At 33.1% G+C, this 17,493-nt stretch overlaps 3 non-coding genes across 3 annotated transcripts; all 3 read right to left on the bottom strand.

Moving 5' to 3' along the window:
- Positions 1 to 8,188: 8,188 nt before the first annotated feature.
- On the bottom strand, positions 8,189 to 12,159 carry LOC119562698. The gene has a single exon (XR_005221966.1). It is a non-coding gene; the product is annotated as a large subunit ribosomal RNA (ribosomal RNA).
- Positions 12,160 to 12,560: 401 nt separating this feature from the next.
- Positions 12,561 to 12,739, bottom strand: LOC119562701. The gene has a single exon (XR_005221969.1). It is a non-coding gene; the product is annotated as a 5.8S ribosomal RNA (ribosomal RNA).
- Positions 12,740 to 13,398: 659 nt separating this feature from the next.
- LOC119562678 lies at positions 13,399 to 15,393 on the bottom strand. Its single transcript, XR_005221946.1, has one exon. It is a non-coding gene; the product is annotated as a small subunit ribosomal RNA (ribosomal RNA).
- Between the last annotated feature and the right edge of the window lie 2,100 nt (positions 15,394 to 17,493).

Genomic DNA, 17,493 nt, shown 5'->3' with positions numbered 1-17,493 from the left:
GTAATAATTTTCTTTATATTTGCATATTTCATTCTAAAATATCTTTTTTGTTCGACATACGTCATTATTGTATCCACACATGTACAATTTTTGTTTAACCAATATAAAATATTGAATTAAATCATTTGTATTTTGATGATAAATTTAAAATTTATCTGTATATATTCATATAAGACTCTTTGGTAATATATAATATAAAACCGAGCGCATATATGATATGTACGTTAGAAAAAATAATATATATATATATTATTTTCTTTTAATATAGGGACACCTCTTTTAATTTATCCCCGCAGGGAATTATCACATAACTCAGTATGTGATAATGGCAGACCAATATACATATATATCAAGATTATCAATACAAAATATATATCATTATTAGCCTGCCTCAATTGTAATTATTTATTTGGATTAACGATAAAGTTCGGAAACAATTTGTTATTCTATGTATAATAGAAACCTTGGCCTTTGTTTCAACATTATTATCTTTGGGCTTAAAATATTAACCGTGGAGCCAAGTCTCATATTCATAAATGAATAAAGAAACAAATTTGACGGATTAATATCTTCTCTACCGACAGACAGTATTTTGTCACGTCAATAGTAGATGGCCGGCCCATTGACCATCCTATAGTAGTTTTTGGACCCAATATCTTTAATTCGGGTATTTTCAATTGTCTTTGCCAATCAACCGTTTGGTACTCTCTCATATAATAAGAGAATACACATATAATTCCATTATATGGATATATCTTCATTATTTTATTTGCTACATCACCCTATAATAGTTTTTGAACCCGTCAACTTCAATTCGGGTATTTTCAATTGTCTTTGCCAACCATTTATATGGTATTCTCTATTATAATAAGAGAATACTAGTGTATATCCATTATATGGATATATCATCTTCATATTATTTGCTACACCACCCTATAGTAGTTTTTGAACCCATCATCTGCAATTCGGGTATTTTCAATTGTCTTTGCCAACCAACTATACGGTATTCTCTCTTATAATAAGAGAATACAAGTATATTTTCATTATATGGATATAATGCCATTTATTTTTCAATATCCATATAATTCATTTAGTTTTGTATGTACAAAACAAGTTTTCTTTATAGTATTGACAAAATCATATGTTTACGCATAACATAAGTTTTGACCAATACGAGGAGGGGCCCGCCAACGACCACCTCCCTATAGTAGTTTTTTACCCCACGCACTACTGCGTGCCTGTTTACAGTACTAGTGCCAGCTATCACTAGGTTTATATATCATGTTTCAGTGATATATGGGTAAATTCTACCATTTATTCTTATGTATATGGCATTTCTATGCCATATTTATACAATCCATTCATATCTTAATGTATATTTATTATATTATACATTATTATGCCTTATAGGTATTATACCTATAAGCCATATCCATACGATTCATTCACTAGTGCCGCCCCTCACTAGGTTTATAATTGTTATATCATTGATATACAATTTATTTCTATATATATGGCATTTATATGCCATATCCATACAATGCATTCACATTTCAATGTATATTTACTTGTTATACATTATTATGCCTTATAGGTATTATACCTATAAGCCATATCCATACGATTCACTTATATAAATATATGTATATTTTTCTATACATAATTTTTTTTTACTTTTGTATGGATTTCTATGCATATCCATAGTTTATATGGATATGCTTGGCGTTCTATATAGTATTGACAAATTCATATGCATAACATAAGTTTTGACCAATACGAGGAGGGGCCCGCCAACGACCACCTCCCTATAGTAGTTTTTTACCCCACGCACTATTGCGTGCCTGTTTACAGTACTAGTGCCAGCTATCACTAGGTTTATATATCGTGTTTCAGTGATATATGGGTAAATTCTACCATTTATTCTTATGTATATGGCATTTCTATGCCATATTTATACAATCCATTCATATCTTAATGTATATTTATTATATTATACATTATTATGCCTTATAGGTATTATACCTATAAGCCATATCCATACGATTCATTCACTAGTGCCGCCCCTCACTAGGTTTATAATTGTTATATCATTGATATACAATTTATTTCTATATATATGGCATTTATATGCCATATCCATACAATGCATTCACATTTCAATGTATATTTACTTGTTATACATTATTATGCCTTATAGGTATTATACCTATAAGCCATATCCATACGATTCACTTATATAAATATATGTATATTTTTCTATACATAATTTTTTTTTACTTTTGTATGGATTTCTATGCATATCCATAGTTTATATGGATATGCTTGGCGTTCTATATAGTATTGACAAATTCATATGCATAACATAAGTTTTGACCAATACGAGGAGGGGCCCGCCAACGACCACCTCCCTATAGTAGTTTTTTACCCCACGCACTATTGCGTGCCTGTTTACAGTACTAGTGCCAGCTATCACTAGGTTTATATATCGTGTTTCAGTGATATATGGGTAAATTCTACCATTTATTCTTATGTATATGGCATTTCTATGCCATATTTATACAATCCATTCATATCTTAATGTATATTTATTATATTATACATTATTATGCCTTATAGGTATTATACCTATAAGCCATATCCATACGATTCATTCACTAGTGCCGCCCCTCACTAGGTTTATAATTGTTATATCATTGATATACAATTTATTTCTATATATATGGCATTTATATGCCATATCCATACAATGCATTCACATTTCAATGTATATTTACTTGTTATACATTATTATGCCTTATAGGTATTATACCTATAAGCCATATCCATACGATTCACTTATATAAATATATGTATATTTTTCTATACATAATTTTTTTTTACTTTTGTATGGTTTTCTATGCATATCCATAGTTTATATGGATATGCTTGGCGTTCTATATAGTATTGACAAATTCATATGCATAACATAAGTTTTGACCAATACGAGGAGGGGCCCGCCAACGACCACCTCCCTATAGTAGTTTTTTACCCCACGCACTATTGCGTGCCTGTTTACAGTACTAGTGCCAGCTATCACTAGGTTTATATATCGTGTTTCAGTGATATATGGGTAAATTCTACCATTTATTCTTATGTATATGGCATTTCTATGCCATATTTATACAATCCATTCATATCTTAATGTATATTTATTATATTATACATTATTATGCCTTATAGGTATTATACCTATAAGCCATATCCATACGATTCATTCACTAGTGCCGCCCCTCACTAGGTTTATAATTGTTATATCATTGATATACAATTTATTTCTATATATATGGCATTTATATGCCATATCCATACAATGCATTCACATTTCAATGTATATTTACTTGTTATACATTATTATGCCTTATAGGTATTATACCTATAAGCCATATCCATACGATTCACTTATATAAATATATGTATATTTTTCTATACATAATTTTTTTTTACTTTTGTATGGTTTTCTATGCATATCCATAGTTTATATGGATATGCTTGGCGTTCTATATAGTATTGACAAATTCATATGCATAACATAAGTTTTGACCAATACGAGGAGGGGCCCGCCAACGACCACCTCCCTATAGTAGTTTTTTACCCCACGCACTATTGCGTGCCTGTTTACAGTACTAGTGCCAGCTATCACTAGGTTTATATATCGTGTTTCAGTGATATATGGGTAAATTCTACCATTTATTCTTATGTATATGGCATTTCTATGCCATATTTATACAATCCATTCATATCTTAATGTATATTTATTATATTATACATTATTATGCCTTATAGGTATTATACCTATAAGCCATATCCATACGATTCATTCACTAGTGCCGCCCCTCACTAGGTTTATAATTGTTATATCATTGATATACAATTTATTTCTATATATATGGCATTTATATGCCATATCCATACAATGCATTCACATTTCAATGTATATTTACTTGTTATACATTATTATGCCTTATAGGTATTATACCTATAAGCCATATCCATACGATTCACTTATATAAATATATGTATATTTTTCTATACATAATTTTTTTTTACTTTTGTATGGATTTCTATGCATATCCATAGTTTATATGGATATGCTTGGCGTTCTATATAGTATTGACAAATTCATATGCATAACATAAGTTTTGACCAATACGAGGAGGGGCCCGCCAACGACCACCTCCCTATAGTAGTTTTTTACCCCACGCACTATTGCGTGCCTGTTTACAGTACTAGTGCCAGCTATCACTAGGTTTATATATCGTGTTTCAGTGATATATGGGTAAATTCTACCATTTATTCTTATGTATATGGCATTTCTATGCCATATTTATACAATCCATTCATATCTTAATGTATATTTATTATATTATACATTATTATGCCTTATAGGTATTATACCTATAAGCCATATCCATACGATTCATTCACTAGTGCCGCCCCTCACTAGGTTTATAATTGTTATATCATTGATATACAATTTATTTCTATATATATGGCATTTATATGCCATATCCATACAATGCATTCACATTTCAATGTATATTTACTTGTTATACATTATTATGCCTTATAGGTATTATACCTATAAGCCATATCCATACGATTCACTTATATAAATATATGTATATTTTTCTATACATAATTTTTTTTTACTTTTGTATGGATTTCTATGCATATCCATAGTTTATATGGATATGCTTGGCGTTCTATATAGTATTGACAAATTCATATGCATAACATAAGTTTTGACCAATACGAGGAGGGGCCCGCCAACGACCACCTCCCTATAGTAGTTTTTTACCCCACGCACTATTGCGTGCCTGTTTACAGTACTAGTGCCAGCTATCACTAGGTTTATATATCGTGTTTCAGTGATATATGGGTAAATTCTACCATTTATTCTTATGTATATGGCATTTCTATGCCATATTTATACAATCCATTCATATCTTAATGTATATTTATTATATTATACATTATTATGCCTTATAGGTATTATACCTATAAGCCATATCCATACGATTCATTCACTAGTGCCGCCCCTCACTAGGTTTATAATTGTTATATCATTGATATACAATTTATTTCTATATATATGGCATTTATATGCCATATCCATACAATGCATTCACATTTCAATGTATATTTACTTGTTATACATTATTATGCCTTATAGGTATTATACCTATAAGCCATATCCATACGATTCACTTATATAAATATATGTATATTTTTCTATACATAATTTTTTTTTACTTTTGTATGGTTTTCTATGCATATCCATAGTTTATATGGATATGCTTGGCGTTCTATATAGTATTGACAAATTCATATGCATAACATAAGTTTTGACCAATACGAGGAGGGGCCCGCCAACGACCACCTCCCTATAGTAGTTTTTTACCCCACGCACTATTGCGTGCCTGTTTACAGTACTAGTGCCAGCTATCACTAGGTTTATATATCGTGTTTCAGTGATATATGGGTAAATTCTACCATTTATTCTTATGTATATGGCATTTCTATGCCATATTTATACAATCCATTCATATCTTAATGTATATTTATTATATTATACATTATTATGCCTTATAGGTATTATACCTATAAGCCATATCCATACGATTCATTCACTAGTGCCGCCCCTCACTAGGTTTATAATTGTTATATCATTGATATACAATTTATTTCTATATATATGGCATTTATATGCCATATCCATACAATGCATTCACATTTCAATGTATATTTACTTGTTATACATTATTATGCCTTATAGGTATTATACCTATAAGCCATATCCATACGATTCACTTATATAAATATATGTATATTTTTCTATACATAATTTTTTTTTACTTTTGTATGGATTTCTATGCATATCCATAGTTTATATGGATATGCTTGGCGTTCTATATAGTATTGACAAATTCATATGCATAACATAAGTTTTGACCAATACGAGGAGGGGCCCGCCAACGACCACCTCCCTATAGTAGTTTTTTACCCCACGCACTATTGCGTGCCTGTTTACAGTACTAGTGCCAGCTATCACTAGGTTTATATATCGTGTTTCAGTGATATATGGGTAAATTCTACCATTTATTCTTATGTATATGGCATTTCTATGCCATATTTATACAATCCATTCATATCTTAATGTATATTTATTATATTATACATTATTATGCCTTATAGGTATTATACCTATAAGCCATATCCATACGATTCATTCACTAGTGCCGCCCCTCACTAGGTTTATAATTGTTATATCATTGATATACAATTTATTTCTATATATATGGCATTTATATGCCATATCCATACAATGCATTCACATTTCAATGTATATTTACTTGTTATACATTATTATGCCTTATAGGTATTATACCTATAAGCCATATCCATACGATTCACTTATATAAATATATGTATATTTTTCTATACATAATTTTTTTTTACTTTTGTATGGATTTCTATGCATATCCATAGTTTATATGGATATGCTTGGCGTTCTATATAGTATTGACAAATTCATATGCATAACATAAGTTTTGACCAATACGAGGAGGGGCCCGCCAACGACCACCTCCCTATAGTAGTTTTTTACCCCACGCACTATTGCGTGCATGTTTACAGTACTAGTGCCAGCTATCATTAGGTTTATATATCGTGTTTCAGTGATATATGGGTAAATTCTACCATTTATTCTTATGTATGTATATGGCATTTCTATGCCATATTTATATAATTCATTCATATCTTAATTTATATTTATTATATTATACATTATTATGCCTTATAGGTATTATACCTATAAGCCATATCCATACGATTCATATACTAGTGCAGCCCCTCACTAGGTTTATATATCTCATTTTAATTATATATTGGTAAATTCTATTATTTATTCTTGTGTATATGGCACTTATATGCCGCCATATCTATAAAAATGCATTTATATTTCAATGTATATTTTCTATATTATACATTATTATGCCTTAAAAAGTTATTATACCTACCATAAGGCGATATCCATACGATTCATTTATATAAAAGATATATGTATAATTTTCTATACATAATTTTTTTTTATGAATATATGGGTTTCCTAAGCATATCCATATAATACATTTAGTTTTATATGGATTAGATTGGTCTTCTTTATTGTATTGCCAAACTCATATTGATAAAATAAGTTTTGAACAATAAGAGGATCAGCCGCCAACCAACCAACCACTGCTACCATTGGAGGAACATATACTTACTTTTTATATGTCCTCTTACTTGAATGGTCCTCTCTTTACTTGAAAATTTCATTACCATAGGAATCTATTTATACATGGAATATGATTTCCACTACTTTTTCGCGTCACTAATAATTAATATGACGATACAGACTTGCTACCATAACATAAGTCTTGAACAATAATAGGAGCAGCCGCCAACCAACCACCAACCAACCAACCACTGCTACCATTGATAGTAATTTTATATGTCCTCTTTAGTTGAATTTCAATACCATAGGAATATTTATACATGGAATATGTTTTGCCACTACTTTTTCGCGTCACTAATAATATGACGATACAGTCTTGCTACCATAACATAAGTTTTGAACAATAAGAGGAGCAGACACACCAACCAACCAACCGCGCTGCTACCATTATATATACTTATATTTATATAAGTCCTCTTTACTTGAATGGCCTCTTTACTTGAATTTCAATACCATAGGAATATTTATTTATACATGGAATATGTTTTGCCACTACTTTTTCGCGTCACTAATAATATGACGATATAGACTTGCTACCATAACATAAGTTTTGAACAATAAGAGGAGCAGACACCAACCAACCAACCGCTGCTACCATTGAATGAACCATATATACAAACTTTTATATATGTCCTCTTTACTTGAATTTTAATACCATAGGAATATTTATACATGGAATATGTTTGCCACTTTATCATCGCGTCACTAATAAGATGACGATACATTTTGTTTGTTCAATATTTACTTATATATTGATGTTTCCAATTTAGGTCTTTTATATTTCTTCTTCCCTACCTTACACACCACAAACAAAGTGGCGTGCGATGCTGCAAGCAAGCATAATGATTATGCCCGCTTGCAACATCTTTATTATCGAATCATCAAGCAAAGGATAAGCTTCAGTGGATCGCAGTATGGCAGCTGCTCAACCACTTACAACACCTTGCCTGTTACAAAAGTCGTTTACAATTGATTCTAGGCTTTGTCATTGTATTAAATAATGCTTTTATATGTAACTAGCGCGGCATCAGGTGATCAAAGATCCTCCCAATTTACTATGTTACAAATTACATTGGCATCACATCCATTGTCGTTTATAAAGTAAATTATAAACTTTAAATGGTTTAGAAGCCATACAATGCAAATTGCCCCTTATTTATCATTGCAGTCCAGCACGGATACGACCTTAGAGGCGTTCAGGCATAATCCAACGGACGTAGCGTCATACCACTGTTCGCTCGAACAAGTATTGTGCCATTGGTCCGTACCTGCGGTTCCTCTCGTACTACGCAGGAATGCTGTCGCAACAACGTTTTGTCATTAGTAGGGTAAAACTAACCTGTCTCACGACGGTCTAAACCCAGCTCACGTTCCCTTGCATGGGTGAACAATCCAACGCTTGGTGAATTTTGCTTCACAATGATAGGAAGAGCCGACATCGAAGGATCAAAAAGCGACGTCGCTATGAACGCTTGGCCGCCACAAGCCAGTTATCCCTATGGTAACTTTTCTGACACCTCTTGTTAAAAACTCTTTAAACCAAAAGGATCGATAGGCCGAGCTTTTGCTGTCCCTGTGTGTACTGAACACCGAGATCAAGTCAGCATTTGCCCTTTTGCTCTATGTGTGGTTTCTGTCCGCACTGAGCTGGCCTTGGGACACCTCCGTTATTATTTGAGAGATGTACCGCCCCAGTCAAACTCCCTACCTGGCAATGTCCTTGAATTGGATCATACCTGAGTAATTGGAGTTATACCAAATTTTCAAATCAAAAATACATAAATGCACCGTTTTATTAAAGAATTTGTTTGCGATTATATAACAAACTCGTGATACTTTGATCAAGAAGCTTGCATCAAAACCCAATACCATAAGATATAATAAATATATCCGTATAATGGCTAGGAAATGATACACGTTCCATTTAATCAAGTAAGTAAGGAAACAATAAGAGTAGTGGTATTTCATTGGCGATACCAAACCGAAGTCTAATATCTCCCACTTATTCTACACCTCTTATGTCTCCTTACACTGCCAGATTAGAGTCAAGCTCAAAAGGGTCTTCTTTCCCCGCTAATTATTCCAAGCCCGTTCCCTTGGCTGTGGTTTCGCTAGATAGTAGATAGGGACAGTAGGAATCTCGTTAATCCATTCATGCGCGTCACTAATTAGATGACGAGGCATTTGGCTACCTTAAGAGAGTCATAGTTACTCCCGCCGTTGACCCGCGCTTACTTGAATTTCTTCACTTTGACATTCAGAGCACTGGGCAGAAATCACATTGTGTCAACACCCGCTAGGGCCATCACAATGCTTTGTTTTAATTAGACAGTCGGATTCCCCAAGTCCGTGCCAGTTCTGAATTGATTGTTAATTGATAATCGTTATAATTAATAAGAACTAATTGGTTTAACCCAATTAGTATTCTTAAAAATTTTAGCAAGAAAGTTCCACAATTGGCTACGTAACTAAACTATCCGGGGAACAAGTGACCAACATAAATGCCAGACACTCTATTTACCCAGAACGAGCACATAAACCATGTTATTGTTTCCCAATCAAGCCCGACTATCTCAATCTTCAGAGCCAATCCTTATCCCGAAGTTACGGATCTAATTTGCCGACTTCCCTTACCTACATTATTCTATCGACTAGAGACTCTTCACCTTGGAGACCAGCTGCGGATATTGGTACGGCCTGTTGAGAAGTTTGCGTGTCCCCACCATAAATTTTCAAGGTCCGAGGAGAAAATATCGACACAACAGTATATGTCATGCTCTTCTAGCCCATCTACCATATCTCTCTGCGAAAGACTTCCATGGTAGTACGGCTATAAAACAGAAAAGAAAACTCTTCCGATATCTCTCGACGGCTTCTTTATGGTCGTTCCTGTTGCCAGGATGAGCACGAGGCCCATATTTAATAACAAACGGATACTCAACAGGTTACGGAATTGGAACCGTATTCCCTTTCGTTCAAAATTATTCAAGTATATTAATTAGCTTGATTTATATAATATAATTATATTTGTATGGCATTTGTGTTTTACTTGAAAATTTTCGGCTTTCGCCTTGAACTTAGGACCGACTAACTCGTGATCAACCACTGTTCACACGAAACCCTTCTCCACTTCAGTCCTCCAAGGTCTCATTCGATTATTTGCTACTACCACCAAGATCTGTACCAATGGCAGCTCCATGCAGGCTTACGCCAAACACTTCTACGCATACCATTGTACCTTCCTACTCACTAAAGTTTCAAAATTTATATCACAAGTAATATAAATCATCTACTTTAGCGGTAATGTATAGGTATACAACTTAAGCGCCATCCATTTTAAGGGCTAGTTGCTTCGGCAGGTGAGTTGTTACACACTCCTTAGCGGATTTCGACTTCCATGATCACCGTCCTGCTGTTTTAAGCAACCAACGCCTTTCATGGTATCTGCATGAGTTGTTAATTTGGGCACCGTAACATTACGTTTGGTTCATCCCACAGCGCCAGTTCTGCTTACCAAAAGTGGCCCACTGGGCACATTATATCATAACCTTGAACTTCATATCAAGAAAGTTAAGGTTCTTACCCATTTAAAGTTTGAGAATAGGTTAAGATCGTTTCGACCCTAAGGCCTCTAATCATTCGCTTTACCAGATAAGATTATTTTATATAACATTAAAATGCACCAGCTATCCTGAGGGAAACTTCGGAAGGAACCAGCTACTAGATGGTTCGATTGGTCTTTCGCCCCTATACTCAATTCTGACAATCGATTTGCACGTCAGAACTGTTTCGGTCTTCCATCAGGGTTTCCCCTGACTTCAACCTGATCAAGTATAGTTCACCATCTTTCGGGTCACAGCATATATGCTCAAGGTACGTTCCAGTTAGAGGCATAAATAATATAAATATCATTATACATAACTATATAGAACGCCCCGGGATTGTGTTAATTAGCTATAAATAGTTAAAAAACTAATCCCATTATTAGTCAAGTTAATTACGCTATTAGGTTTATATCCCAATAACTTGCACATATGTTAGACTCCTTGGTCCGTGTTTCAAGACGGGTCCCGAAGGTATCCTGAATCTTTCGCATTGTTAATCATACAAGTGCATATAATAAACACAAAAATCAATGATAATTATGCCATTATATAATTCCGAAAAATTAACGCACTGTATTCATATAAATCTATCAGCACTTTATCAAATTAATAACATTTATTCTGTGTTAAAATGCAAGCAAATTAATTTGAATAAACTATAAGTTATATTTTATGATAAATTTTGTATGCTAATAGATTACAATGTCCTTATATGGAAAAAATGCACACTATTATCATAATATTGTTTAAATATTACAATTTTAATGATGAATTTTCCATAACGGATATTCAGGTTCATCGGGCTTAACCTCTAAGCAGTTTCACGTACTGTTTAACTCTCTATTCAGAGTTCTTTTCAACTTTCCCTCACGGTACTTGTTTACTATCGGTCTCATGGTTATATTTAGTTTTAGATGGAGTTTACCACCCACTTAGTGCTGCACTATCAAGCAACACGACTCTTTGGAAACATCATCTAGTAATCATTAACGTTATACGGGCCTGGCACCCTCTATGGGTAAATGGCCTCATTTAAGAAGGACTTAAATCGTTAATTTCTCATACTAGAATATTGACGCTCCATACACTGCATCTCACATTTGCCATATAGACAAAGTGACTTAGTGCTGAACTGATTTCTTTTCGCTCGCCGCTACTAAGAAAATCCTGGTTAGTTTCTTTTCCTCCCCTAATTAATATGCTTAAATTCAGGGGGTAGTCCCATATGAGTTGAGGTTGTGTATAACTTTTTTTGCAATTAATTCTTTATATATAATGATAAAACATTTTATTAAATTCGTTATATATTTTATATATTTGTATGGCATTTGTTTGGTCTAACGAATCAACGAAGAATAATAATATTGTCAACGGCTTTCTATTTACTAATCTTTAATAAGAGACAATTCTAGATAAATTTTTTATGCTAGACATTTCTCAGTATTATTTGATTGAAAAAGAAAATATTTCTCTTCGTTTTTCACATTCAAATTATTTACTAATGTGAGATAATGTTTTTCATATATTTGTTAATATTATGAATAATATAATAATTAAATTATTATTATCCAATAATATACCATATGCTTATAAAATTTCATTATAAAATTTATATAAACAACTTAATTAGCATAGTCTTACAACCCTCAACCATATGTAGTCCAAGCAGCACTATAAAATTAATTAAAGTACATAACAGCATGGACTGCGATATGCGTTCAAAATGTCGATGTTCATGTGTCCTGCAGTTCACACGATGACGCACAGTTTGCTGCGTTCTTCATCGACCCATGAGCCGAGTGATCCACCGCTTAGAGTTTTATATATTGGTTTGGTAATTTTGTCATATATGTTTTTATTGAAAGAAATTAAAAATACACCATTTTACTGGCATATATCAATTCCTTCAATAAATTGATTTTTATACCTAAAACGAATGCTGCGAAATGTCTTAGTTTCATATAACCAATAATATATCAAGTATTTTTTAAATGGCATTTACGGTATTAATACTTTTTTTTAGCGATATATATTGAAATTTATATAAAACATTAACCTGTAATAATCAGGTACAACATTGTACATTTTAGGTTGTTGCATTATCCAATGTATGCGCATAACTGAGATGAACAATACATATCGCAACGCGTGTATATTATGGTCCATATACACACAGTGTTTTATTAATTAATTGCATTTAATATACAATATAATAATAATATTAAATAAATTTAATAATTTCGATTTGCTTGTTCGAATTTGTTATTTGTTTGCTTTTGCTTATTTATTTATCTCTTATTTAATGCAATAATATATTTATTATTACAATTATTATTTCGATTTGCTTGTTCGAAATTTTATATTTGATCTATAAAAGATCATATTTTTGGCAATTTATATTTTATTTGTATTACTATAATATATTATATTATTATAATAAAAACAAATTTTTTTATTAACGGTAAGGATATTAAACAATAATGATCCTTCCGCAGGTTCACCTACGGAAACCTTGTTACGACTTTTACTTCCTCTAAATAATCAAGTTCGGTCAACTTTTGCGAAACAACCGTAACACACAAGGCGTCACAGTGATCACGTCCGGAGACCTCACTAAATAATTCAATCGGTAGTAGCGACGGGCGGTGTGTACAAAGGGCAGGGACGTAATCAATGCGAGTTAATGACTCACACTTACTGGGAATTCCAAGTTCATGTGAACAGTTTCAGTTCACAATCCCAAGCATGAAAGTGGTTCAGCGGTTTACCCGGACCTCTCGGTCTAGGAAATACACGTTGATACTTTCATTGTAGCGCGCGTGCAGCCCAGGACATCTAAGGGCATCACAGACCTGTTATTGCTCAATCTCATTATTGCTAGACGCAATTTGTCCATTTAAGAAGCTAGTGTCCTTATAATGGGACAAACCAACAGGTACGGCTCCACTTATATAAACACATTCAAACACAATAAACATTTTACTGCCACCATGAATGAAGGCTATATAAGCTTCAACACCATAATCCTGAAGATATCTATTTAATATATTTGAGTCTCGTTCGTTATCGGAATTAACCAGACAAATCACTCCACGAACTAAGAACGGCCATGCACCACCACCCATAGATTCGAGAAAGAGCTATCAATCTGTCTTACACACTTATGTTCGGACCTGGTAAGTTTTCCCGTGTTGAGTCAAATTAAGCCGCAGGCTCCACTCCTGGTGGTGCCCTTCCGTCAATTCCTTTAAGTTTCAGCTTTGCAACCATACTTCCCCCGGAGCCCAAAAGCTTTGGTTTCCCGGGAAGCGACTGAGAGAGCCATAAAAGTAGCTACACCCAATTGCTAGCTGGCATCGTTTATGGTTAGAACTAGGGCGGTATCTGATCGCCTTCGAACCTCTAACTTTCGTTCTTGATTAATGAAAACATCTTTGGCAAATGCTTTCGCTTAAGTTAGTCTTACGACGGTCCAAGAATTTCACCTCTCGCGTCGTAATACTAATGCCCCCAAACTGCTTCTATTAATCATTACCTCTTGATCTGAAAACCAATGAAAGCAGAACAGAGGTCTTATTTCATTATCCCATGCACAGAATATTCAGGCATTTGAAGCCTGCTTTAAGCACTCTAATTTGTTCAAAGTAATTGTACCGGCCCACAATAACACTCGTTTAAGAGCACTAATGCAGGTTTTTAAATAGGAGGAACATATGAAAAAATACAAGTATCTAAGCACATGTAAGAACTCCACCGGTAATACGCTTACATACATAAAGGTATAGTACTAACCACAATTGTAAGTTGTACTACCCGTATGAAGCACAAGTTCAACTACGAACGTTTTAACCGCAACAACTTTAATATACGCTATTGGAGCTGGAATTACCGCGGCTGCTGGCACCAGACTTGCCCTCCAATTGGTCCTTGTTAAAGGATTTAAAGTGTACTCATTCCAATTACAGGGCCTCGGATATGAGTCCTGTATTGTTATTTTTCGTCACTACCTCCCCGAGCTGGGAGTGGGTAATTTACGCGCCTGCTGCCTTCCTTAGATGTGGTAGCCGTTTCTCAGGCTCCCTCTCCGGAATCGAACCCTGATTCCCCGTTACCCGTTGCAACCATGGTAGTCCTAGATACTACCATCAAAAGTTGATAGGGCAGACATTTGAAAGATCTGTCGTCGGTACAAGACCATACGATCTGCATGTTATCTAGAGTTCAACCAATATAACGATCTTGCGATCGCTTGGTTTTAGCCTAATAAAAGCACATGTCCCATAAGGTTCATGTTTTAATTGCATGTATTAGCTCTAGAATTACCACAGTTATCCAAGTAACTGTTAACGATCTAAGGAACCATAACTGATATAATGAGCCTTTTGCGGTTTCACTTTTAATTCGTGTGTACTTAGACATGCATGGCTTAATCTTTGAGACAAGCATATAACTACTGGCAGGATCAACCAGAATAATGTTTTTATTCATATTTCATTCATATTTTTGAATAGAAATTAGCAATATAAATTTTATAGATTGTTTTCTATCGAATACGGCCATTTTTATATAGCATTCGTATACGTTTGTTGTTTTCACAATATATACTTGTTCCGCCACTAATAATAACAAGTTTTTTAATTATTGATGTTAAAAACACAATATTTTTTTTCGTAATACGTAATAATTTTCTTTATATTTGCATATTTCATTCTAAAATATCTTTTTTGTTCGACATACGTCATTATTGTATCCACACATGTACAATTTTTGTTTAACCAATATAAAATATTGAATTAAATCATTTGTATTTTGATGATAAATTTAAAATTTATCTGTATATATTCATATAAGACTCTTTGGTAATATATAATATAAAACCGAGCGCATATATGATATGTACGTTAGAAAAAATAATATATATATATATTATTTTCTTTTAATATAGGGACACCTCTTTTAATTTATCCCCGCAGGGAATTATCACATAACTCAGTATGTGATAATGGCAGACCAATATACATATATATCAAGATTATCAATACAAAATATATATCATTATTAGCCTGCCTCAATTGTAATTATTTATTTGGATTAACGATAAAGTTCGGAAACAATTTGTTATTCTATGTATAATAGAAACCTTGGCCTTTGTTTCAACATTATTATCTTTGGGCTTAAAATATTAACCGTGGAGCCAAGTCTCATATTCATAAATGAATAAAGAAACAAATTTGACGGATTAATATCTTCTCTACCGACAGACAGTATTTTGTCACGTCAATAGTAGATGGCCGGCCCATTGACCATCCTATAGTAGTTTTTGGACCCAATATCTTTAATTCGGGTATTTTCAATTGTCTTTGCCAATCAACCGTTTGGTACTCTCTCATATAATAAGAGAATACACATATAATTCCATTATATGGATATATCTTCATTATTTTATTTGCTACATCACCCTATAATAGTTTTTGAACCCGTCAACTTCAATTCGGGTATTTTCAATTGTCTTTGCCAACCATTTATATGGTATTCTCTATTATAATAAGAGAATACTAGTGTATATCCATTATATGGATATATCATCTTCATATTATTTGCTACACCACCCTATAGTAGTTTTTGAACCCATCATCTGCAATTCGGGTATTTTCAATTGTCTTTGCCAACCAACTATACGGTATTCTCTCTTATAATAAGAGAATACAAGTATATTTTCATTATATGGATATAATGCCATTTATTTTTCAATATCCATATAATTCATTTAGTTTTGTATGTACAAAACAAGTTTTCTTTATAGTATTGACAAAATCATATGTTTACGCATAACATAAGTTTTGACCAATACGAGGAGGGGCCCGCCAACGACCACCTCCCTATAGTAGTTTTTTACCCCACGCACTACTGCGTGCCTGTTTACAGTACTAGTGCCAGCTATCACTAGGTTTATATATCATGTTTCAGTGATATATGGGTAAATTCTACCATTTATTCTTATGTATATGGCATTTCTATGCCATATTTATACAATCCATTCATATCTTAATGTATATTTATTATATTATACATTATTATGCCTTATAGGTATTATACCTATAAGCCATATCCATACGATTCATTCACTAGTGCCGCCCCTCACTAGGTTTATAATTGTTATATCATTGATATACAATTTATTTCTATATATATGGCATTTATATGCCATATCCATACAATGCATTCACATTTCAATGTATATTTACTTGTTATACATTATTATGCCTTATAGGTATTATACCTATAAGCCATATCCATACGATTCACTTATATAAATATATGTATATTTTTCTATACATAATTTTTTTTTACTTTTGTATGGATTTCTATGCATATCCATAGTTTATATGGATATGCTTGGCGTTCTATATAGTATTGACAAATTCATATGCATAACATAAGTTTTGACCAATACGAGGAGGGGCCCGCCAACGACCACCTCCCTATAGTAGTTTTTTACCCCACGCACTATTGCGTGCCTGTTTACAGTACTAGTGCCAGCTATCACTAGGTTTATATATCGTGTTTCAGTGA

This window comes from Drosophila subpulchrella, unplaced genomic scaffold (genome assembly GCF_014743375.2).
Source record: "Drosophila subpulchrella strain 33 F10 #4 breed RU33 unplaced genomic scaffold, RU_Dsub_v1.1 Primary Assembly Seq82, whole genome shotgun sequence".
NCBI classification, from domain to species: domain Eukaryota; kingdom Metazoa; phylum Arthropoda; class Insecta; order Diptera; family Drosophilidae; genus Drosophila; species Drosophila subpulchrella.
This window is presented reverse-complemented; position numbering and strand designations above follow the sequence as displayed.